The sequence below is a fragment of the Dendrobates tinctorius genome, unplaced genomic scaffold, assembly GCF_039654945.1.
Source record: "Dendrobates tinctorius isolate UK_male_01 unplaced genomic scaffold, ASM3965494v1 ptg000377l, whole genome shotgun sequence".
Lineage (NCBI taxonomy): Eukaryota > Metazoa > Chordata > Amphibia > Anura > Dendrobatidae > Dendrobates > Dendrobates tinctorius.
In genome coordinates, this window is record NW_027362043.1 from 1,883,926 (window position 1) to 1,908,703 (window position 24,778).

At 47.2% G+C, this 24,778-nt stretch overlaps 1 protein-coding gene across 1 annotated transcript in view; it reads right to left on the bottom strand.

The window, feature by feature from the left end:
• The window catches only part of LOC141075888 (cartilage oligomeric matrix protein-like), a 579,419-nt gene that overhangs the window by 157,122 nt on the left and 397,519 nt on the right, over positions 1–24,778 (bottom strand). The window lies entirely within an intron of this gene.

Genomic DNA, 24,778 nt, shown 5'->3' on the forward strand with positions numbered 1-24,778 from the left:
CAGAATACTGTGCATGTTACATATCTCTAGCGTCTCCCCGTCATGCGATTGGGGACCCCGAAGTTAGGCCCTATACATATAATGGGGAAATGTGAAATCTATAGTAGCCCGCTCTATACAAATCCACAGTTTCACCTGATTTGGGTGAAATTTGGCATGCCCCCTCTCCAACCACAAGAGCAGAATACTGCAGATGCTAAATCTCACTAGCGTCCCCTTGTCATGAGATTCAGGCCCCCGAAGTTAGGCCCTATACATATAATGGAGAAATGTGAAGGTGAAAGTAAAAGTCCTGAGGGGAAAACAACAGTTGTGAATGACAGGTACGGATTTTAGCGATGGCGCCAAAGAGTCGCTGTTAAAGGGGCCGCACCACCACACACAACACACAAACATTTCACAAACACTATACAAACATCACACAGACAGCACACTGTCACGGACAGACTACTAGCACTGTCACCCCAGTGACGAGGGCACAAATCACACGTATATGAGGGACTCTTACCCACAGCGGTGAGGGTCCGGAGTATAGCGCGGGTATGAATAGACCAGCTCCAGGACTTGCGGGGAGGGCGGAGAGATAGTGAAGCTCCCGGTACCCGCAGGACCAGTGATCACGTGACCGCACATCAGAGAGCGGGGCGGGTCTAAAACCGAGCTCCTGCAGAGCCGACAACAATACTTGTAATGAAGCGGCTCGAAGGAATAAACAGTAGTAAGGTCAGGCAAGCAATAAGGTCATACACGGGGCGGGCGCGAGGTACAGGCGGGATACTCAAAGGAAGGTCAAGACGTAGCCAATGGTCATACACAGGACGGGCAGCGAGGTACAGGAGGGATGTTTAAAGGGGAAGTCAGAACGTAGCCATTAGTCATACACAGAGCCGGAGAAAAGGTACAGAATCAGCAGACACACAACCATTGGCATGAAGCACAGACAGAACAGGGTCAGGCACACTCAGCTAAGAGTATAAACAACAGGGGACGGCTCCACAATGAGGCTATAAGAACCCTCCCCAGAGCCACAGAGAGGCTTTCCATGTTAACTCTTACACCACCTAACCTGACATCTCAGTAAACCATGACAGTACCCCCCTTTCAATGGGGGGCCTCTGGACCCCCAGGTCTCTCAGGATATCGAGCATGGTATGCCCTAACCAGGCGATCGGCGTGCACCAACCTGGCTGGTACCCAAGACCGGTCCTCCGGACTGTACCCCTTCCAATGCACCAGGTATTGCAAAGACCCGCGAACCCATCGAGAATGTACAATGTGTTGAACTTCGAATTCCATATGTCCATTAACCAATACCGGGGTTGGAAGGGCACCTGGATCTTCCACCACCGAACCTAAAGGGTTAAGCAAGGACCTATGGAAAACATCATGGAGTTTCAAAGATGAAAGGAGAAGTAAGCGATACGCTACTGGGTAATCACTTCGGTTATCGCATAAGGGCCAATGAATTTCGGCCCCAGTTTGGCGGAGGGTAACCTTAGGCTTATGTTTTACGTGGAAAGCCACACCTTATCTCCACACTGCAATGTCTGACCAGAGTCCCTCTTATTATCTGCAAAATATTTATATTTCCCTTGTGCTTTGGAAATATTCAAACGAACCTTAGACCACAGATCACTGATCCAGTTGACACAATCCTCAGCCCCGGACAGTTAGAATCCAGTCATGAGAATTCACCGAAATGAGGGTTTAATCCGTAATTAATAAAAAACGGTGACCTACCAGTGGATTGATATATTCAATTGTTGAAGGCGAATTCCGCCAACGGCAAGGCATCGCACCAGTCATTCTGCAAAGTGGAAGTCAAACACTGGAGAATCTGTTCCAGTGACTGGTTGGTGCTCTCCATTTGTCCATTGCTTTCTGGGTGGTAAGCTGAGGAAAAAGACAGAGATATCCACAACTTCTTGCAAAAAGCCTGCCAAAACTTAGCTACAAATTGTGTCCCCTTATCGGATACAATGTTCATGGGTACCCTATGAAGAAGAACAACCTGGGAAAGGAAATGTCTGGAAAGGACTTCTGCTGACGGTAACTTAGCCATAGGTACAAAGTGTGCCAACTTGGAGAATCTGTCTACAATTACCCAAACCACAGTATTACCCCTGGATGGAGGGAGATTAGTAATGAAGTCCATGGACAAATGAGTCCAAGGTCTTCTCGGGATTGGTAAAGGCACCAATTCCCCAGCTGGCCGGCAATGAGAGTGTCATGGTCCAGTCCGGAGTTTATCTTCTGCTGTCTTCACTCCGGACTGGTCATGCGGGGGTTAATCTCCTCAGCCTCGTTCTGGAGCTAGCTTGGCTATTTCTATCCCTCACAGCCTGCTGACCAGTGTTAGTGATAGCTCAAGCTTGCTCAAGCTGACCCTTGTACCCTGGTGATCCTCCTGCCTTTGACTGATATTCACGTGTATGACCCGGACTGATTTCTGACCCCGTCTCTTGGTATTCGTCTCTGCTGTTACATTCCCTCTCTGGCATCTGACTCCCTGGCTTGTACCCCGACCACGTATTTCGTCTCACGTTTTGGACCCCGTGCTCATGTTCTGGCTTTCTGACTCTCGGCTTTGGTATTTTGACTACGTGTATTGCTGCTCCTTCTGGTACGTCTGCTCCTGTTAGTTTCTGACTCGGTTCGTCTGATTATTCTCTCTCGTTACCTGTGGCACCTGTGCTGTTGCTCAGGGTTGCTGCTCTCAGTGTATAACCTCTCTTCCCTCACCAGCTCCCCCTGGTGGAGGTTTCACTACATTATCACTAACCCCACATTTAAATGGGATTTTGCATTTTTTTTTCTCTGGCCATGGATCTGCTGCATAACTTGGCAGATCAAGTGTCCAGTTTGACGCTGATGGCGCAGGACTTTTCTGTGAATCATCAGTCCCTTGTCATGTCTCAGACCCACTTACAGAAAGAACTGACTGAGACTATTAAGACCATGCAGGGAAACACCTCTCATATTGTTTGTCCACCAGGTGACTCTGTAGATGTTATTTTGCACTCTCCTGAACCCTCAGTTAAACTTCCTGACACATTTTCTGGCGAAAAAGATAAATTTCATGTATTCAAGGAGAGTTGTAAATTATGGTTTTCTCTTAGACCCCGATCGTCTGGGGATGAGACTCAGCGGGTGGGGATTGTTATCTCCTTACTTAGGGAGGGTCCCCAATCCTGGGCTTTTTCGTTGCCCCCTACTGCCCCTGAACGGATGTCGGTAGATAGGTTTTTGAGGCCCTAGGACTTATCTATGACGAACCGGACCGTGTTAGGGTGGCAGAGGACACTATTTTGGGTCTGGGGCAAGGGAAGCACTCAGCCGAATGGTACAGCTCCGAATTCCGTCGATGGTCCACTGAGGTGTCCTGGGACAACTCTGCACTGAGATGTCTGTTCAGGAAGGGACTGTCGGATTGCTTGAAGGACGCTCTGGCTCTCCATCCACCTCCCAGTTCATTGGAGGAGGCTATGAGTCAGGCTATCCGTATGGATCGGAGACTGCGGGAGAGAGGTGTTACTCAGCGAGGGGTTCCGTTTTTCCCTGCTAACCCTGATGTTTTGCTTCCATCTGAACCTATGGAGGTGGGAGCCACCAACCCCCAGGAGAAAGAGAGGAGACGGCGACGTGATGGAAAATTGTGTTTTTACTGTGGAGATCCCGGACATTGGAAAAAAGACTGCCCCTCCTGTCCTCCGACTAACAAGCGGCTGAGTCTGGGTGATAATCGTGGAGGTCACCCAGATTCTAAGGTACCTTTTTCTTCCTTTTCAAGAGTACTGCTAAAGGTGGAACTTGGTGTTGAGAACAGCTTTTTCCATACTTTGGCTTTTGTAGACTGTGGGTCATCCCTGAACCTGATTGACTCTAAACTGGTGGCTCACTGTAGATTAGGGACAGTTAGGTTGGGGACTCCCTTAAAAATTGTGGCTATTGATTCTACACCTCTCACTAAGGATGGTCTCCATTTCAGTTCTAAAGAATTTACCCTCAGGGTGGGGGCCCTACACCAGGAGGGCATGTCATGCTTGGTTTTGGATAACCTCACTGCTGGCCTGGTGTTAGGGTTTCCCTGGTTGCAACGGCATAACCCAGTTATTGACTGGGGGTCCCGGGTGTTATGATTGAGTCACCGTAGGAGGCAAAAACAGAAATGCTAGCTAAGTCCAGAAAACCAGAGAAGTTGGCAGCTATCGGATTGCAGACCCCTAAACCTATCAACACAACTAGCAGTAGCCGTGGGGGGTTCCTACGATGCCCTAGACCCCTCGATCACAGCCAGAGAATTAAATAGGCCTACAGAAAGAAAGGGGAAATCTAAACTGCCCCAGAGCAGACCCCAAAGCAATAGGCAGCCCCCAACATATAATGACGGTGAAGCAAGATGAAAACACACACAGACAGAAAGATAGACTGAGCAAAGACGGGGCCCAAACTACCTAGATAGGAAAGGACAGGAAGGCTGCTGTCTGCAATCCATGAAAAACCCTATGAAAATAAGAGCCAACAGACTGACAGTGAAAAAGGCCCTGAAGACGCTAGGCTTCAAAAAAGCTATGTCAGTACTCAGGAATATTCTGAAGACAGAGCAACAGGCAAAAGGAGATTCAGCTCACCCCAGCAGGGAATGGCAGAATCCAGAAAAGCAAGGAAAACAAAAACAAAACATAAATGCAAAAGGCAAAGCAGAAAACTTAGCTTTAGGGAAGCAGGAAACAGACTGGTGTCCTAGGAGTCCACAGAGAAATCACCCGCAGGGCAGAAGGGCGTCGGCAGCCTTATATCCAGTCAGTGACTCCACTCAGCCAGTCATCCTCATTAGTCCCAGGTGCCTGATAATCAGGCTCACTACCTTCCTTCACCAGAATAGGGAGTTCACCAGACCTCAGTGACGAAGGGGAAAATGAACTCACAACAGTACCTCCCCCTTGAGGAGGGGTCACCGAACCCTCAATCACGCCACCAGGGTGATCAGGGTGAGCCCGATGAAAGGCACGCACCAATCTTTTGGCATGAATATCAGAGGCAGAGACCCAGGAATTATCCTCCTGACCATAACCCTTCCACTTCACCAAATACTGGAGTCTCCGTCTAGCCAGACGGGAATCCAGTATTTTCTCTACCTCATATTCCATGTTACCTTCAACCAATACATGGTCTGGAGGTGCCACCCCAGGAACAACTGGTTCAACAAACCTCTTCAACAAGGACTTATGGAACACATTATGGATTTTAAATGTGACAGGAAGAGCCAAACGAAAAGAGACCGGATTAATAATCTCCAAAATCTTGTAAGGTCCAATAAATCTAGGCTTAAACTTAGGAGAAGCCACCTTCATAGCAATATTTTTTGATGATAACCATACCATATCACCAATCTTAAACTGGGGACCAATGGTCCTATGTCGATTGGAAAACCGCTTGGCCTTTTCCTGGGAGAGAGATAACTTATCCACCACTTGGTCCCAGATCTGGTGCATTCTCTCCACCACATTGTCAACACCTGGGCAGGCAGAAGGCTCCGCCTGCCCTGAAGAAAATCGAGGATGAAACCCAAAGTTACAAAAAAAAGGTGACATCAAAGTGGCAGAACTAGCTCTATTATTTAAAGCAAATTAGGCCAAGGGCAAAAATGAAACCCAATCATCCTGATCACCGGAAATAAAACATCTCAAATACGACTCCAAGGTCTGGTTTGTTCTCTCTGTCTGCCCATTGGTCTGAGGGTGAAAAGCAGAGGAGAAGGACAACTGAATTCCCAGCTTGGAACAGAACGTCCTCCAAAATCTAGACACAAACTGAACTCCTCTGTCAGATACAATGTTCTCAGGAATCCTGTGCAAGCGAACCACCTGTTGCAAAAACAGGGGCACCAACTCAGAGGAAGATGGCAACTTAGGGAGTGGTACAAGATGAACCATCTTAGAGAACCTATCACAAATCACCCAAATAACAGTTATCCTTTGAGAGACCAGTATATCAGAGATGAAATCCATTGAAATATGGGTCCATGGCCTCTTGGGGACCAGCAAAGGCATCAACAACCCACTAGAGCGAGAACAAGATTTAGACCGGGAGCAAGTCCCACAGGACTGCACAAAATTCCTGACATCATGAGACAAGGTGGGCCACCAAAAAGAGCGACTCACCAGATTTCTAGTACCAAAAATACCTGGATGACCAGCCAATGCAGAGCAATGAACTTCAGACATCACTCTCTTCTTCCACTGGTCAGGAACATACAACTTTCCACTGGGACAACGCTCAGGTTTGTCCTTCTGGAACTCTTGCAGAGCAAGTCTCAAATCAGGCGAGATGGCAGAAAGAACTACCCCTTCGCCTAAGATGGTAGCAGGCTTGGTCACCACAGGAGAATCAGCAAAGAAACTCCTAGAGAGGGCGTCTGCCTTGACATTCTTAGTTCCAGGAAGAAAAGAGACCACAAAATCAAAACGTGTAAAAAAACAAGGCCCACCTAGCCTGTCTAGGGTTCAAGCGTTTAGCCGACTCTAGGTAAATCAAATTCTTGTGGTCAGTGAGGACCACAACTTGATGTTTAGCTCCCTCCAACCAATGTCTCCACTCCTCAAATGCCCATTTCATGGCCAACAGTTCCCGATTCCCCACATCATAGTTACGTTCAGATGGAGAGAACTTTTGGGAAAAGAAAGCACAGGGATTCATTTTAGATGTTACAGGATCCTTTTGGGACAAAACAGCTCCTGCACCAATCTCAGAAGCATCCACCTCTACCTGGAACTGGAGTGAGACATCAGGTTGCCGCAAAACCGGAGCGGAGGTAAATCTTCGCTTCAGCTCCTGAAAGGAAGCAACAGCCTCCGGAGACCAATTCAACACATCAGCACCCTTCTTAGTCAGATCAGTCAATGGCTTGGCAATACTAGAAAATTTTGCTATAAATTTCCGATAAAAATTAGCAAAACCCAAAAACTTCTGGAGGGCCTTCAAAGAAGTGGACTGAACCCAATCATAAATGGCCTGTACCTTGGCCGGGTCCATTTCAATAGTTGACGGAGACAAAATAAATCCCAAAAATGAAATCCTCTGTACTCCAAAAAGGCATTTAGATCCTTTGACATACAGGGAATTCTCCCTCAAGATCCGGAACACAGTCCGAATATGTTCCACATGAGAATCCCAATCCTTGGAGAAGATCAAAATATCATCCAGATAGATAATCAAAAATTTATCGACAAAGTCTCGGAAAATATCGTTCATGAAGCACTGGAAGACAGAAGGGGCATTAGTGAGCCCAAAAGGCATCACCAGGTACTCAAAATGTCCCTCCGGAGTATTAAACGCCGTCTTCCATTCATCCCCCTGCTTAATGCGGATAAGATTATACGCCCCCCTGAGGTCAAGCTTGGTAAACCAGCAAGCACCTCTAACTCTAGAGAATAGATCCGAAATCAGGGGTAACGGATACTGATATTTAATAGTAATTTTATTGAGGGCACATTAATCAATACAAGGCCTTAAAGAACCATCCTTTTTGGCCACAAAAAAAAACCCGGCACCTAAGGGTGAAGAGGATGGTCTAATATGACCCTTCTCCAACGCCTCCTTAATATAGGACCGCATAGCCTCGTGCTCGGGTACAGATAAATTGAAGAGCCGACCCTTGGGAAATTTACACCCCGGGCTTAGTTCAATTGCACAGTCATAACTCCTATGAGGAGGCAAGGACGCAGACTCATTCTCACTAAATACATCATAAAAGTCTGCCAAATAGTCAGGAACATCATGCGACTGAGGAGAGGTGGAAAAAACCGGAGCCTCACTAAAGGCACACCGACAACCCCAACTCACCACAGACACAGACTTCCAATCCAAAACTGGATTATGAATTTGCAACCAGGGAAACCCCAGAACAACGGCATCATGCAGACCATGCAACACCAAAAACCTGCAATTTTCTTGATGGTCTGGGGCGACCCGCATGACCACCTGGGTCCAAAACTGAGGTTTATTTTTAGCCAAAGGAGTAGCATCAATCCCCCTCAAAGGGATAGGCGTCTGCAGAGGTGTCATCGGAAATCCACAACGTTTAGCAAAATTCAAGTCCATTAGGTTCAGGGCTGCTCCCGAATCCACAAAAGCCTTGGCGGAAAATGTGGACAGGGAGCAGATCAGAGTAATTGCCAGAAGAAAGTTAGGTTGAACACCACCAACAGAAAACGTGTGTGCAAAGCGTTTCTCTTGTTTAGGACAAACAGAAATAATATGCGAGGCATCTCCACAGGAAAAACACAGCTTATTACGCCTTCTGAACTCCTGACGTTGCGCCTTAGACAAAACTCTATCACATTGCATAGGTTCAGACGTCTGTTCAACCGGTGGCAACATCTCTCGTGCAATCCTGCGTTCACGTAAACGCCGATCTACCTGAATGGCTAATGACATAGAATCGTCCAGACCAGAGGGAACAGGAAATCCCACCATAGTATCTTTTACGGCTTCTGACAAACCCTTCCGAAAGAGAGCAGCCAAGGCATTATCATTCCAGGTAGTAAGGACCGCCCACTTTCGGAACTTTTGACAGTATAACTCTGCAGAATCTCGACCCTGGTTTAATGCCAACAGGGTCTTTTCAGCCTGATCAATAGCATTAGGTTCGTCATACAACAACCCCAAAGCTTGAAAGAATGCGTTCACATTAGTCAGAATAGGATCATCGGGTTTCAAAGAAAACGCCCAATCCTGGGGATCGCCACGCAGCAAAGAGATGACAATTTTAACCTGCTGCGCGGAGCTCCCTGACGAGTTAGGCTTCAAGGCAAAAAATAATTTGCAATTATTTTTGAAACTCAAAAATTTAGATCGATCCTCAAAAAATACATCAGGTGTAGGGATCTTTGGTTCAACAGCATGCGAACGAGCAAGGTAGGCGGAAATTCCCCGCACTTCCGCAGCGAGCTGCTCCACACGATCAGACAATTGCTTTATCTCCATTGAGAGAAAAAAAAATTCCCCCTACGGCCTCAGAGATATAGAGGAAAGAATATACAAACACCTTTTTTTTTTTTTTTTTTAAACACAATTCTTTCCTGCTATTGAGTACCCTAGGATCTGCGGTATGGCGGGTGATTCTGTTATGATTGAGTCACCGTAGGAGGCAAAAACAGAAATGCTAGCTAAGTCCAGAAAACCAGAGAAGTTGGCAGGTATCGGATTGCAGACCCCTGAACCCATCAACACAACTAGCAGTAGCCGTGGGGGGTTCCTACGATGCCCTAGACCCCTCGATCACAGCCAGAGAATTAAATAGGCCTACAGAAAGAAAGGGGAAATCTAAACTGCCCCAGAGCAGACCCCAAAGCAATAGGCAGCCCCCAACATATAATGACGGTGAAGCAAGATGAAAACACACACAGACAGAAAGATAGACTGAGCAAAGACGGGGCCCAAACTACCTAGATAGGAAAGGACAGGAAGGCTGCTGTCTGCAATCCATGAAAAACCCTATGAAAATAAGAGCCAACAGACTGACAGTGAAAAAGGCCCTGAAGACGCTAGGCTTCAAAAAAGCTATGTCAGTACTCAGGAATATTCTGAAGACAGAGCAACAGGCAAAAGGAGATTCAGCTCACCCCAGCAGGGAATGGCAGAATCCAGAAAAGCAAGGAAAACAAAAACAAAACATAAATGCAAAAGGCAAAGCAGAAAACTTAGCTTTAGGGAAGCAGGAAACAGACTGGTGTCCTAGGAGTCCACAGAGAAATCACCCGCAGGGCAGAAGGGCGTCGGCAGCCTTATATCCAGTCAGTGACTCCACTCAGCCAGTCATCCTCATTAGTCCCAGGTGCCTGATAATCAGGCTCACTACCTTCCTTCACCAGAATAGGGAGTTCACCAGACCTCAGTGACGAAGGGGAAAATTAACTCACAACACCCGGGATATTGTTAAATGGGGACCTGGGTGTTCTGAAAATTGTCTTGCTACTGTGTCTATGTCATCCGTCAACCTGGAGGGTATTCCGGAGTACCTAAAGGGTTTTAAGGATGTGTTCTCCGAAAATGAGGCTGAGGTTCTACCACCACACCGCCCATTCGATTGTGCCGTGGATCTTGTTCCCGGTGCCAAATTGCCCAAAGCCCGGCTGTACAATCTCTCTGGCCCTGAGCGGGCTGCTATGAAGGAGTATATCTCTGAGAGCCTCTGTAAAGGGCATATACGGCCATCTGTCTCTCCCGTGGCAGCGGGGTTCTTTTTTGTAAAAAAGAAGGATGGTGGTTTACGCCCATGCCTCGATTTTCGAGAACTGAATAAAATAACCATAAGAAACGCCTACCCTCTCCCACTGATACCTGATTTGTACAATCAATTGTCGGGGGCCAGGTGGTTCTCTAAGTTGGACCTCAGGGGAGCATACAATCTCATCCGTATGCGGGAGGGGGATGAATGGAAAACTGCGTTTCTCACCTCTGAGGGTCTGTTTGAAAATTTGGTTATGCCCTTCGGTTTGACTACCGCACCAGCGGTATTCCAGAATTTCATTAACCATGTTTTTTCTGATTTTATTGGATGTTTTGTAGTTGTTTATCTTGACGATATACTTATATATTCTTCTGATAGACAAAGTCATATGGGTCATCTTCATGCGGTTCTCCAGAGGCTCAGGGAGAACTCACTCTTTGCCAAATTGGAGAAGTGTTCATTTTTTACTCAAGAAGTGTCCTTTCTAGGGGTCATCCTGTCCACTGAGGGGTTTCGTATGGACCCTAGGAAGGTACAGGCCATTGTGGATTGGGTGCAACCCAGAGACCTCAAGGGTCTTCAGCGATTTCTGGGTTTCGCCAATTATTACAGAAAATTCATCAAGGGGTTCTCTCAAGTGGTCAAACCCCTCACTGATCTCACCCAAAAGGGAGCGGATCTTAAAAGCTGGTCAGCTCCAGCTGTGGCGGCGTTTTCTTTGTTAAAAGAATGTTTCATGACTGCTCCGGTACTGGTGCAACCTGACTTGTCTAAACCATTCATCGTAGAAGTGGATGCCTCTGAGGTGGGAGTGGGGGCTGTGTTGTCCCAGGGGCCCACCACATTAACTAACTTAAGACCCTGTGCCTTCTTTTCTAAAAAATTTTCCTCTGCTGAAAGGAATTATGATGTGGGTATCCGAGAGTTGTTGGCCATTAAATTGGCTTTTGAAGAATGGAGGCATTTTTTGGAGGGGGCTGTCCATCGTATCACTGTCATTACAGATCACAAGAATCTGTCTTAGATCGAATCCGCCAAACGTCTGACTCCGAGACAGGCAAGGTGGTCACTTTTTTTTTCCCGATTTCATTTTTCCATCACTTTCAGACCAGGTTCCAAGAATGTGAAGGCGGATGCCTTGTCTCGCAGCCTAGATCCGGTATCGCCTCCGGAGCCTCCTTCCTCCATTCTTCAGCGCGGGGTGGTGGTGGCCTTGGTGTCCCAGAGATTGGAGCAGGAGATTTGTGAGGCCCAATCTCTTGCTCCCCCGTCCATACCTGAAAATAAGCTCTTTGTGCCTGTCCAGTATCGGTTAAGGGTGCTTCTGGAGTTCCACGACTCAGCCCTGAGTGGGCATCCAGGAATCTCGGCCACTCGTAAAGCCATCACTAGGCTGTTCTGGTGGCCCTCGTTGACTTCTGACGTCACTGGTTTTGTGTCCTCCTGTGAAACTTGTGCCCGCTCTAAAGCCTCCCACAACTGGCCGGCCGGGGAATTGGTGCCACTGCCAATTCCGGATAGACCGTGGACTCACCTGTCCATGGATTTTATCACCGATCTCCCACCCTCTAATGGCAAAACCGTGATCTGGGTAGTTGTGGATAGGTTCAGTAAACAAGCACATTTTGTACCCTTAACGGGCCTTCCTAATGCTGAGACTCTATCTAAGTTATTCATTGAGCATGTGATTCGGTTGCATGGTGTGCCTGTCAGTGTGGTGTCTGATAGAGGGGTGCAATTCGTGTCAAAATTCTGGAGAGCTTTTTGTAAAAGGCTGGGCATCAGTCTGACCTTTTCATCGGCCTACCATCCCGAGACCAATGGTCAGACTGAAAGGACCAATCAGTCTTTAGAGCAGATCCTGCGGTGTCTTGTCACATCCAGACAGGATGATTGGTGCTCTATGACAGGGGTCCCCAACCGCCGGTCCGTGGCCCAGCACCGGGCCGTTGCAGTGCCCTTGCCGGTCCGCGGACACAAGGGGAGCCGGGGGGCGGTGCAGCAGCTGATACTCACCCTGCATCCCGCGGCGGCTTCATCCCGCGGCGGCTTCATCCAGCGCTGAGCGGTCACGTGCTACCACTCATTTAAGGTCATGAATATGGACGCCACTCATCTCCCATAGGCGTGGTGTCCATATTCATGGACCTTAATGAGCGGTAGCACGTGACCGCTCCGCACAGGAAGAAGCTGAAGCGCCGCGAGATGCAGGGATGTGCAGCGACGGGAAGGAAGTTCAGCGACGTGAGGGTAAGTATGATGGGGAGGATGGGGGAGCCAAGCGGAGCCATAAATATAAGGGAGGGAGAGTGGGAGCGGAGCCATATACACAGGGGAGGGAGAATGGGAGCGGAGCCATATATACTAGGGAGGGAGAATGGGAGCGGAGCCATATACACAGGGGAGGGAGAATGGGAGCGGAGCCATATACACAGGGGAGGGAGAATGGGAGCGGAGCCATATATACAAGGGAGGGAGAGTGGGAGAGGAGCCATATATACTAGGGAGGGAGAATGGGAGCGGAGCCATATATACAAGGGAGGGAGAGTGGGAGCGGAGCCATATATACTAGGGAGGGAGAATGGGAGCGGAGCCATATATATAAGGGAGGGAGAATGGGAGCGGAGAAATATATACAGGGGAGGGAGAGTGGGAGCGGAGCAATATATACAGGGGAGGGAGAGTGGGAGCGGAGCAATATATACAGGGGAGGGAGAGTGGGAGCGGAGCAATATATACAGGGGAGGGAGCAGAGCCATATATACAGGGGAGGGATAGTGGGAGCGGAGCCATATATACAGGATGGGAGGGTGGGAGCGGAGCCATGTATACAGGATGGGAGAGTGGGAAAACAGCCATGTATACAGGATGGGAGAGTGGGAGCGGAGCCATATATACAAGGGAGGGAGGGTGGGAGCGGAGCCATGCATACAGGATGGGAGAGTGGGAGCAGAGCCATGTATACAGGATGGGAGAGTGGGAGCGGAGCCATGTATACAGGATGGGAGAGTGAGAAAACAGCCATGTATACAGGATGGGAGAGTGGGAGCGGAGCCATATATACAAGGGAGGGAGGGTGGGAGCGGAGCCATGCATAAAGGATGGGAGAGTGGGAGCAGAGCCATGTATACAGGATGGGAGAGTGGGAGCAGAGCCATGTATACAGGATGGGAGGGTGGGAGCAGAGCCATGTATACAGGATGGGAGAGTGGAAGCAGAGCCATGTATACAGGATGGGAGAGTGGGAGCGGAGCCATATATACAAGGGAGGGAGAGTGGGAGCGGAGCCATGTATACAATAATGGGACAGGGGGAGCCACACAGAGCTGGACAGGACGGAGGGAACCACACATACATTTTCTGATGATTAGAAAATAATCAGCATGTACAGTACTCCAGTACAATTGTTCTTAAGTGCTCAATGCTCCATTTCCTTGTAGGTTCCAATCATCATTAGCAGTGACAGTCATCAGTAGAAGTAGCCCAGTGCTCCCACTGAAACAGGGAAACAAGCCAGGTGCTCCCACTCATTCAAAACCTATGGTGAGTGGAGTCACATTATAAATGTTATAATTAAATGATAAGTATGCACTGCTAAACTACAGCCGCGTCCATAGCCCAGCCCCTTATGACCAAATCCCATCCCCTGTCACACCTCCATCCCCGCCCTGCCGGGCCATGGAAGAATGGTCTTGCTTGAAGCCGGTCCCTGGTGCAAAAAAGGTTGGGGACCACTGCTCTATGATACCTATGGTGGAATTCGCCTTCAATAATCGTGTCAATCAGTCTACTGGTACTTCTCCTTTCTTCTGCAACTATGGGTTTCACCCTCATTTTGGTGAATTCTCCAGACTAGATTCGGAGTGTCCAGGGGCTGATTCAGCCTTTTTGCGGTTGGAGGAGGTTTGGAGGGAAGTTCAGAGAAACATTGGGGAGGCTCAGGGCAAATATAAGTTTTTTGCAGATAAACGACGCTCGGTGGGGCCGACTTATCAAGTGGGGGATAAGGTATGGTTATCCACCAAAAACATAAGGCTGAGAATTCCCTCTGCTAAGTTGGGTCCCAAGTTTATTGGTCCGTATGAGATTTTAGTGGTGATTAATCCTGTGGTCTTTCGCCTGCAGTTGCCTCCGTCATTACGGATTCCTAATGTGTTCCATAAAGCACTTCTGAAGCCGTCGGTGCCTTCCTCTGACGAGTCTACCTCGCACCCGCCACCTGTCATGGTAGATGGGCAGACCGAGTACGAGGTGGAACAGGTGGTGGATTCTGGTATGCTCCGTCGTTCACTTCAGTACTTGGTCCATTGGAAAGGATACGGTCCTGAGGATCGGTCATGGGTGCCGGCTCGTTCGGTCCATGCGGATCGGTTGGTCCGGGCCTTTCACGCTCGTCATCCAGGGAAGCCTGGGGGTCCAGTGGCCCCCCATTGAGAGGGGGGTACTGTCATGGTCCAGTCCGGAGTTTATCTTCTGCTGTCTTCACTCCGGACTGGTCATGCGAGGGTTAATCTCCTCAGCCTCGTTCTGGAGCTAGCTGGGCTATTTCTATCCCTCACAGCCTGCTGACCAGTGTTAGTGATAGCTCAAGCTTGCAGTTTAGAGCCGCTGACCCTTGTACCCTGGTGATCCTCCTGCCTTTGACGGATATTCACGTGTATGACCCGGACTGATTTCTGACCCCGTCTCTTGGTATTCGTCTCTGCTGTTACGTTCCCTCTCTGGCATCTGACTCCCTGGCTTGTACCCCGACCACGTATTTCGTCTCACGTTTTGGACCCCGTGCTCATGTTCTGGCTTTCTGACTCTCGACTTTGGTATTTTGACTACGTGTATTGCTGCTCCTTCTGGTACGTCTGCTCCTGTTAGTTTCTGACTCGGTTCGTCTGACTATTCTCTCTTGTTACCTGTGGCACCTGTGCTGATGCTCAGGGCTGCTGCTCTCAGTGTATAACCTGTCTTCCCTCACCAGCTCCCCCTGGTGGAGGTTTCACTACAGAGAGCTCTTGGAACGGGCACATACCCCACATGCTGCGACATATCTCTTAATCTCTGCAGACATTAATGGCCACCAGAAAACCCTTCTTACTGCTTTACATGTGGCTGTAATACCTGGGTGAGCGCCCAATTTTGAGTCATGGAATTCCCGCAGGAGATTGATGCGCAAGTGTTGTGGAGCAAACAATTTAAGTGCAGGTTTGGACCTTGGAGCTAAAGATTGAGATCCCACAATCTCTTGCTCCAATTCCGATGACAGTTCCGCTATAACCACCCCAGGTTGAAGAATGGAAGACGGTGGGCCAGGGGCGGACAGCGGCTCAAAACTACGTGATAACGCATCAGCTTTCACGTTTTTAGACCCTGGACGAAAAGTAATAGAAAATTGAAACCTGGAAAAAAAAGTGACCAGCGGGCCTGCCTGGGAGTCAATCTTTTGGCTGTTTTAATATACTCTAAATTTTTGTGGTCAGTGATGACCGTGATAGGGTGACCTGCCCCTTCCAAAAAATGCCTCCACTCTTCGAACGCCAACTTGATCGCCAGAAGCTCTCTATTCCCAACGTCGTAGTTTCTCTCTGCTGGAGAAATTTTTTTTGAAAAATAGGCACAAGGCCTAAGGTTAGTCAGAGTAGGTGACCCCTGGGACAACACAGCCTCCACTCCTACCTCTGAAGCATCAACCTCCACTACAAATGGCATGGATGGGTCCGGTTGAACCAATATCGGAGCAGACATAAAGCAATTCTTTAGAACAAGAAAAGATTGTCTAGCAGGAGAAGACCAATTCCTAATATCAGCCCCTTTACATGTGAGATCAGTAAGAGGCTTAACTATCTACGAAAAGCCTTTGATGAACCTGTGATAATAGTTTGCGAATCCCAAGAAGCGCTGGAGTCCTTTAAGGTCCTGAGGTTGGACCCACTCCACAATAGCTTGCACCTTCTTGGGATCCATCCGAAACCCCTGTGGTGAGATTATGAGCCCTGGACAAAAAAAGTACATTTTTCAAGCTTGACGAATAGTTGATTTTCTCTGAGTCTTTGAAGGACCGTTTTATCCTGAAATAAATGAGAATCCTTGTCAGCAGAATATATTAGGATATCATCTAAGTAGACAACAACAAAGCGGCCAATGAGGTCCGCAAATACCACATTGATGAAATTTTGGAAGACAGCTGGTGCATTAGTGAGACCAAACAGCATTACTAAGTTTTCAAATAACCCCTCTGACGTGAGAAAAGCTGTCTTCCATTCATCCCCTTCTCTGATTCTTATCAGGTTATAGGCCCCTCTAAGATCCAATTTAGAAAACCACTTAGCCCCAGAGAGCTGGTTACACAAATCTGGAATCAGGGGTAAGGGATATGTATTCCTGACTGTAATTGTGCTGATTTCTCGAAAGTCGAGGCAGGGACGTAGGCCACCATCTTTCTTTTTAACAAAGAAAAATCCTGCTGCTACTGGCGAAACTGAAGGTCTTATGTGCCCTTTACAGAGACTTTCAGCTATGTATTCTTTCATAGCAAGGCGTTCAGGGCCTGACAAATTGAATAAACGGGCTTTGGGCAATTTGGCCCCAGGGATCAGATCAATTGTGCAGTCAAATGGCCTATGCGGGGGTAATGCCTCGGCCTCGCTTTCAGAAAACACGTCCTCAAAGTCCTTAAGGTACTCCGGAATACCCTCCAAACTGACAGAAGACTCGTAGACAGATTTTGCGGGTGTCACACAAAGAACAGATTTATAGCAACAGTCAATACATTTGGAACCTCACTTGACAATTCTCCTTTTTTCCCAATCAATCACTGGGTTGTGCCGTTGAAGCCACGGCATGCCCAAAACCAGCCCCGCGGGCAATTTGTCCATCACAAAACATTTTATTTCTTCTAGATGAGAAGAACCAATTTGCAGGGAAAAACTGTCAGAAACATAAAGAATCCCTGGGGGAAGAGTCAATAGCCACAATTTTCAGTGGGGTCTCCAGCCTGACTGTCCCTATCTTAAGTTGGGAGATGATACAGGAGCTGACCAGACTAAGCGATGAACCGCAGTCCACCAGCGCTGTAGAAATAAAATGATAATTGTCTACTAATAGTTTGACCTTAAGCAAGATTTTGGGGCATGAGGAAAGAAGTACCTGAAGGTCTGGGCAGCCTTCTCGATCACTACCCAGACCTAGTAGTTTCCCGTTGACTTACAGGATGACGGACACGATGGGCAATCCCTTCTCCAATGTCCCGATTCTCCACAGTAGAAACAGTGCTGCCTCTCTCGGCGGCGTTTTCTTTATTTCTCTTTAACTGAGGTGACGCCAATTTCCATCGGCACAGGACTGGCATCAGCCTCCTTACTGCCTGAAAATAAGGAGGTTTCCGAGTGCATAACTCCTCTGGCTCTTAGCCGGTGATCAATCTGCACGGCTTGGGTCATGGCATCCTCCAGAGTGTCAGGAGGTGGATGCAGGGCTAAGGCATCCTGGAGGCGTTCTGACAGGCCTCTATGGAATAGTTCCCGGAGAGCGGCATCATCCCAGGAGACCTCCGCTGCCCACCGTCGGAACTCTGCGCAAAACCACTTTGCTGAGTGCCGACCCTGACGTGCATTCATCACCATATCCTTAGCCATCCGAACCCTGTCTGGTTTGTCATAAATGTGACCCAGGGCCTCAAAAAAAGCATCAACAGTCATTCGTTCCAGGGCCGTGGGAGCAAGAGAAAACGCCCAGGCTTGTGGGGCACCTCGAAGTAGGGAAATAATCATCCCAACCCTCTGAAATTCCCCCCCGGAAGAACGGGGTCTCAGGGAGAAGAACAGTTTGCATCCTTCCCTGAAAGCCCTGTATTCCCTTTTGTCCCCAGAAAAAGAGTCCTGCAGCTTAACAGGAGACTAAGGAGACATAAGTGACACATCCTTACACTCAGGACTGAGAGCCCCCGCAGAGACGGCCCCCTGCACTTTGTCTACCAGCTGTTGCTGGGTATGGGCCATAGTGCGCTGCTCCACATTTAATTTCTGGAACATTTGAGTCAGATGTTTTACCTGATCTGACAGTACCTGCATGGGATCCATGACACAAGCCTGAACTAACAAAACACACTATTTCCCTGAGAGGGGGAAAAAAATCTTGTAATGGTCGCTTATGTCACGGACAGACTACTAGCACTGCCACCCCGGGTGATGAGGGCACAAATCACACGTATATGAGGGACTCTTACCCACAGCAGTGAGGGTCTGGAGTATAGCGCGGGTATGAATAGACCAGCTCCAGGACCTGCGGGGAGGGCGGAGTGATAGTGAAGCGCCTGGTACCCGCAGGACCTGTGATCACGTGACCGTGCATCAGAGAGTGGGGCGGGTCTACAACCGAGCTCCTGCAGAGCCGACAACAATACTTGTAATGAAGCGGCTTGGAGGAATAAACAGTAGTAAGGTCAGGCAAGCAATAAGGTCATACATGGGGCGAGTGGCGAGGTACAGGCGGGATACTCAAAGGAAGGTCAAGACGTAGCCAAAGGTCATACAGAGGACAGGCAGCAAGGTACAGGAGGGATGTTCAAAGGGGAAGTCAGAACGTAGCCATTAGTCATACACAAAGCGGGAGAAAAGGTACAGAATCAGCAGACAAGAGACGTTAACCGTGACAGGACCGGATCAAGCACCAAGCAGACACACAACAATTGGCATGAAGCACAGACAGAACAGGGTCAGGCACACTCAGCTAAGAGTTTAAACGACAGGGGATGGCTCCACAATGAGGCTATAAGAACCCTCCCCAGTTCCACAGAGAGGCTTTCCATGTAAACTCTTACACCGCCTAACCTGACATCTCAGTAAACCATGACACACACATACACCAACCTACAAGCACAACACCACACAAATGACACAACACACGACACAAACACCAGACCGCTCTAGACACACACAACACAAACACCACCCCACAAATGCCACAACACCACCCCATAAATACCACATGCACACTACACACACACGCAACAACCACACACACATGCAAACACACTCAGATGGATGCACCCTATGCACACGGACAAACATTACTGAGCAGCAATATTGGTCAGGTGAAAAATGTTTCATAGTAAGATTGTCATTATTGTTTACTATTCAGGGAGCATTCATCACTGAAGCTGCTGTGGTAAAGTGAAAGCTGAGCTCTCATTGGTTTCTATGGGCAACTAGACAAGTCTGTCTGTGAGGCAGTTTTCATTATGGAGATGTGAGCTCCTTCAGGTCATAGTAATACTGTGTGAGGGCTGCTCTTTTTTTACTATTCATCCTATTACATCTCTTATCATTGTCAGGTGAATACTAAAGGGTCATAATACTAAGGACTGTTTTTTAAAATGCAAGTTCATCCAAAAGCTAAGAAAGCAAAACTGTGTCAAAGAGATGAGACAAGTGAACAACGCGACTCGCGGCTTGAAAAGAAAAGGATGACACAAGCTATATGTAAGGCAGCTCAGACATCAGAGCAATGGGAATGTCGTCTTCACAACTGTCGGATAAGGCAGGCTGAAACTTGCAAAGTAATTGTTTGGGATGAATGTACCATGGCGCACAAGAAAGAGGTCGAGGCCCTTGAAAGCACCTTGAAAGATCTGTGCGGAACTGATCGTTTAATGGGCGGAATTGTTGTAATTTTTGCAGGTCATTTTTGCTAGACATTACCTGTTCTTAAGGGAGCGACACCAGCGGATGAGCTGAATGCCTGTCTAAAATCTTCTTATCTGTGGATACATGTTCAGAAGCAAACTTACTACTAATATGCGGGTTCATTTGATGGGAAATACAACTGCGGACAAATTCACTCACGCTACTATGCCTTGGAAATAACAAGCTCACTACTGATTCCACTACTGGTCTCAATTCCTTTCTGCAAGATTTTTGTGAAATGACATATTCGGTAATGGAGCTTATTGACCAAGTTTTCACTGATATTTCTAACAATTTTAACAACCATCAGTGGCTTTGTGAACATGCAGTCCTAGTGCCTAAAAATGATAGTGTCAGCTCCATAAATCTAATAATTTAGGGAAGGCTGCCTGGTCTAGCGACCACATACATGTCCATTGATTCAGTCATGGAGAGTGAACAAGCCGTAATGTATCCATTGGAGTTCCTGAATTCTTTGGAGCCTCCTGGAATGCCACCACATAAGCTCACTTTAAAAATAGGAGCCACAATAATTTTGCTTCGGAACATTGATCCATCAAAAATGTGTAACAGCACAAGATTGTGCATTAAGAGTCTCATGCCCAATGTTATTGAAGCCACTATTCTTATTGGAAACTAAGCGAGCAAATGTTTTCATTCCGCGTATTTCTTTGCTACCAAGTGACATGCCCTTCAATTTTAAGCGTCTGCAGTTCCCAATCTGACTTGCATTTGCTATGACTATTAACAAAGCACAAGGTTTGCAGGAGTGGCATTTATGCACATGTAATCGAAGTACATGTATCAAAGTACTACTGGCAGTTATAACATGGATGAATGTGACACGCATCTCTATTCTCTTCATACAGGTAACCAGCTTTTCCAATCTCTGCTCTGAATCCACTCCTGTGTCTCCATTCAATGTCAGCAAGCAGTTAATCCTGAATGCTATCTATGTGTTTTCAACTCTGCAAGCTTATATCTGGTAACCAGCTTTTCCAATCTCTGCTCTGAATCCACTCCTGTGTCTCCATTCAATGTCAGCAAGCAGTTAATCCTGAATGCTATCTATGTGTTTTCAACTCTGCAAGCTTATATCTGGTAACCAGCTTTTCCAATCTCTGCTCTGAACCCACTCCTGTGTCTCCATTCAATGTCAGCAAGCAGTTAATCCTGAATGCTATCTATGTGTTTTCAACTCTGCAAGCTTATATCTGGTATATAGTTGTTTTTTTTTCAACTTACTCTGCTTGTCCCCTTATGTTGTGAGGTCAAGAAACTTTTCAAAGTGCTTTATGATCCATGTAGTGCTGGACATGTGTTTATTTGACCACAACACTTTATTGGGTCCTGGTGTCTCAATTTAGTGTGATTGATTAACGAGAAGAGAGAGAGCAAAAAAAAAAAAATCTTAGCCTTAACCTCCTATATATTCAGACCTAGCTAAGGGGAGCATTTATGCAGGGGTGGCATTTATGCACATGTAATCGAAGTACATGTATCAAAGTACTTTTGGCAGTTATAACATGGCAGTTAGACAGGGCAGGAGACAGGTAAGACATATATATACATCTACTCCCTGTACATTAGGAGTACAACAAATATATACCATATGCATTTGTGTAATTTTTATCCTGGCCGCTGCATTCACACACATCCACTGCCCTGGCATGAACTCTCTACACTCCATCCATATCGGCCCCTCGCTCCTTTCCTCTCCTATGTATAGCACTCACACTCTTTTCACATTGTTAAATTGCACAGATCCAGTCAGTCCAACCATTCAACATCAGAGACGCTCTCACAAATCACTTAACCATCTGCTCACTCTTTCTATCCTCCTTCTCCTAGTCGCAGGAGACATTGCTCCCAACCCTGGTCCCCCATGTTATAGAAAGTCAAACCCCCCGTCTGCTACACTTAGAAACCCCTCTAATCTTATTAATATTCCCTGCATGCCATCTGTCTCTCTTAATTGTGCACTTTGGAATTCGCGCTCAGTGTGTAACAAACTCTCCTTCATCCATGACTTTTTCCTTTCTAATTCTCTTAACCTCCTGGCTCTTACTGAAACCTGGATCCAGCAGTCAGACACTACCGCTGCTGCTGCTCTTTCATACGGGGGGCTACACTTCTCTCATACCCCAAGATCAGACAGTAGAGCAGGTGGAGGCGTTGGTCTGCTCCTATCACCAAAATGTACCTTTCAGGTTATCCCTCAAGTACCCTCACTAGTCTTCCCTTCTTTTGAGGTCCATGCCATCAGACTCTACACCCCCTTCTCCATGCGAGTGGCGGTGGTGTATCGTCCTCCCGGCCCCTCCCATCAGTTCCTGGATCATTTTGCCACTTGGCTTCCACATTTTCTCTCCTGTGACATCCCTACCCTCATCATGGGAGATTTCAACATCCCCATTGCTCTTCCCCTCTCCCCATCTGCTACTCGCCTTTTATCTCTAACCTCCTCATTTGGCCTTTCGCAGCTTACTAATTCTCCAACGCATGAAGACGGAAACTCCCTTGACTTGGTCTTCTCTCGGCTTTGTGCAGTGGATGATTTTGCAAACTCCCCTCTCCCGCTCTCTGACCACAACCTTTCCTCTTGGTATTTGTTATAATCTACTGTATGTGATTATTGTTAAGCTGTAATGTCTATTGTCTGTACAAATCCCCTCTGAAATGTAAAGTGCTGCGGAATATGTCGGCGCTATAAAAATAAAATGTATTATTATATTATTAAGGTCAATCACTTAAAGTAGTTGGCATTAATTTGGAGAGCCCATGTTTTTCACATGGACAGTTGTACGTTGCTTGCTCTAGAGTGGGTAACCCCAAAAATCTTTTCATATATGCACCTGAAGCTAAAACCAAAAACATTGTTTACCAAAAAGCACTACAATAGATAATTGTTTAACTGTAAACCAATTTTACACTTTTGTCCTTGAACTACTTATAGATTATGGAGGAGGGAAGGATAGCACTAGGTTGTTAATTGGGTGTAAATGTTTTATATGTTTGTGTTAGGTGCATAAATTTTCATTTTTGATAAAAAAAAGTTCAAAAAATAGTTTAACAGTTTATATTACATAATATGTATTAAATATGTAAAATCAATAAAAATGTTGAAATAAAAAAAAGTTGTTGCTCATATCAATGTTATGGCCTCCCCTCTAGCACTCTGGCTCCGCTCCAGTCCATCCTACACTCTGCTGCCCGACTAATCCACCTGTCTCTCCGCTATTCCCCAGCCTCCCCCCTATGCCAGGCCCTTCACTGGCTTCCTATTGCCCAGAGGCTACAATTCAAAACCCTAACCATGACATACAAAGCCATCCACAACCTGTCTCCTCCATATATCTGTGACATAGTCTCTAGGTACCTACCCGCACGCAACCTTCGATCATCTCAAGATCTCCTTCTCTACTCCCCCCTTATCTCATCTTCCCACAACCTCACACAAGACTTCTCCCATGCTTCCCCCATACTCTGGAATTCCCTGCCGCAACACATCAGACTCTCACCATCAACGGAAACCTTCAAGAAGAACCTGAAGACCCACCTGTTCCGGCAAGCCTAGAGCCTGCAATGATCCTCGGTCTACTGAACCACAGCAAGACCTGCTCTACCCTCTCCTACTGTATCCTCACCCATCCCTGTAGACTGTGAGCCCTCGCGGGCAGGGTCCCCTCTCCTTATGTACTTGTGTGTCCCTTGTCTTACACATGTTTATTATACTTGTCTATATTTCCCCTTTTCACATGTAAAGCGCCATGGAATAAATGGCGCTATATAAATGCATAATAATAATGACAAATTAGTGAAATGCCAAAATAATAAAAATTTAAAGTGGAAATTTTTTTCTACTGTAGCACTCACTCTGAAAATGTCAATTTCAGGGTGACACTGAAAATTCTAGTTTAGCTACCATAACTAACAGTTTAACATATTTTCCATGAGAGAAACCGCGGGTATTCTACTAGTATATTTATATAATACATAATTGTGAAGAATATTGGAGATATTTTATTTTCACAATCATTCGTATCTTATTTGGCATGGGGTTATAAAACCCCCTTCCTTTGTTCAGCTGTAACAGGACACCTAGCTCCGCAGATGGTCAAGCTTCAGAAGGCTGTGAGTTACAGATCTCACATCTTGAGCCAGCTAAGCTCAGGACAAAAGTCTAGCTTGCAACAATGGAGTTCATGCAGTGTAACTCCTTTGTTCAGCCAGATAGGATTTCATAAGGAGAATATGGACTTATCGTACATCCTAGCCACACACCGGTTACACTTTCGAGATTTCTTTATCAGGCAGAACACCTTTCAGGGTCTCGCTCTGTTAAAGCATCTCAGAGTGGGTAGATATGTAGATGGGCTACTAGGAGCCAGGTAACAAAGCTGTCTTTGGTCTAAATGCATAGCAAAGGCCTGGCCAGATCTGATGGCACCAAAATCGCTTCCCTAGGACAGTTCATTAAGAAGTTACTACCCATCTTGGAGTTTTTAGCTGCCAGAGGCAATGGGAGGGGATTTATGTTCAGCCCACAGGGCAAGAGGAGCATGACCCAAAGGGGTTAAATGCTTGTGTAAAGCATGGCCCATTTCTTTTTCTCTGGGGCGGTCATGAGGACACTTTGTGTGGGAAGAAGTCAAGGAACAGAGGGGACCAGGGGAGGGACTACCGCGGTTGCAGCTGCGACGGGGCCCGGAGTCCTTAGGGGCCCAATCGCAGAGCTGCAGCCGCTCAGTGGCTGTGAAGCTCCGTGGCTGCCAGGCTGCAATTGGCCTGACGCTATGGCTGCTCTGTGCCCACAAGACCTGTGATGATGTCACAGGAGGGGAGAAGTCAGGGGACACATGATCAGGAG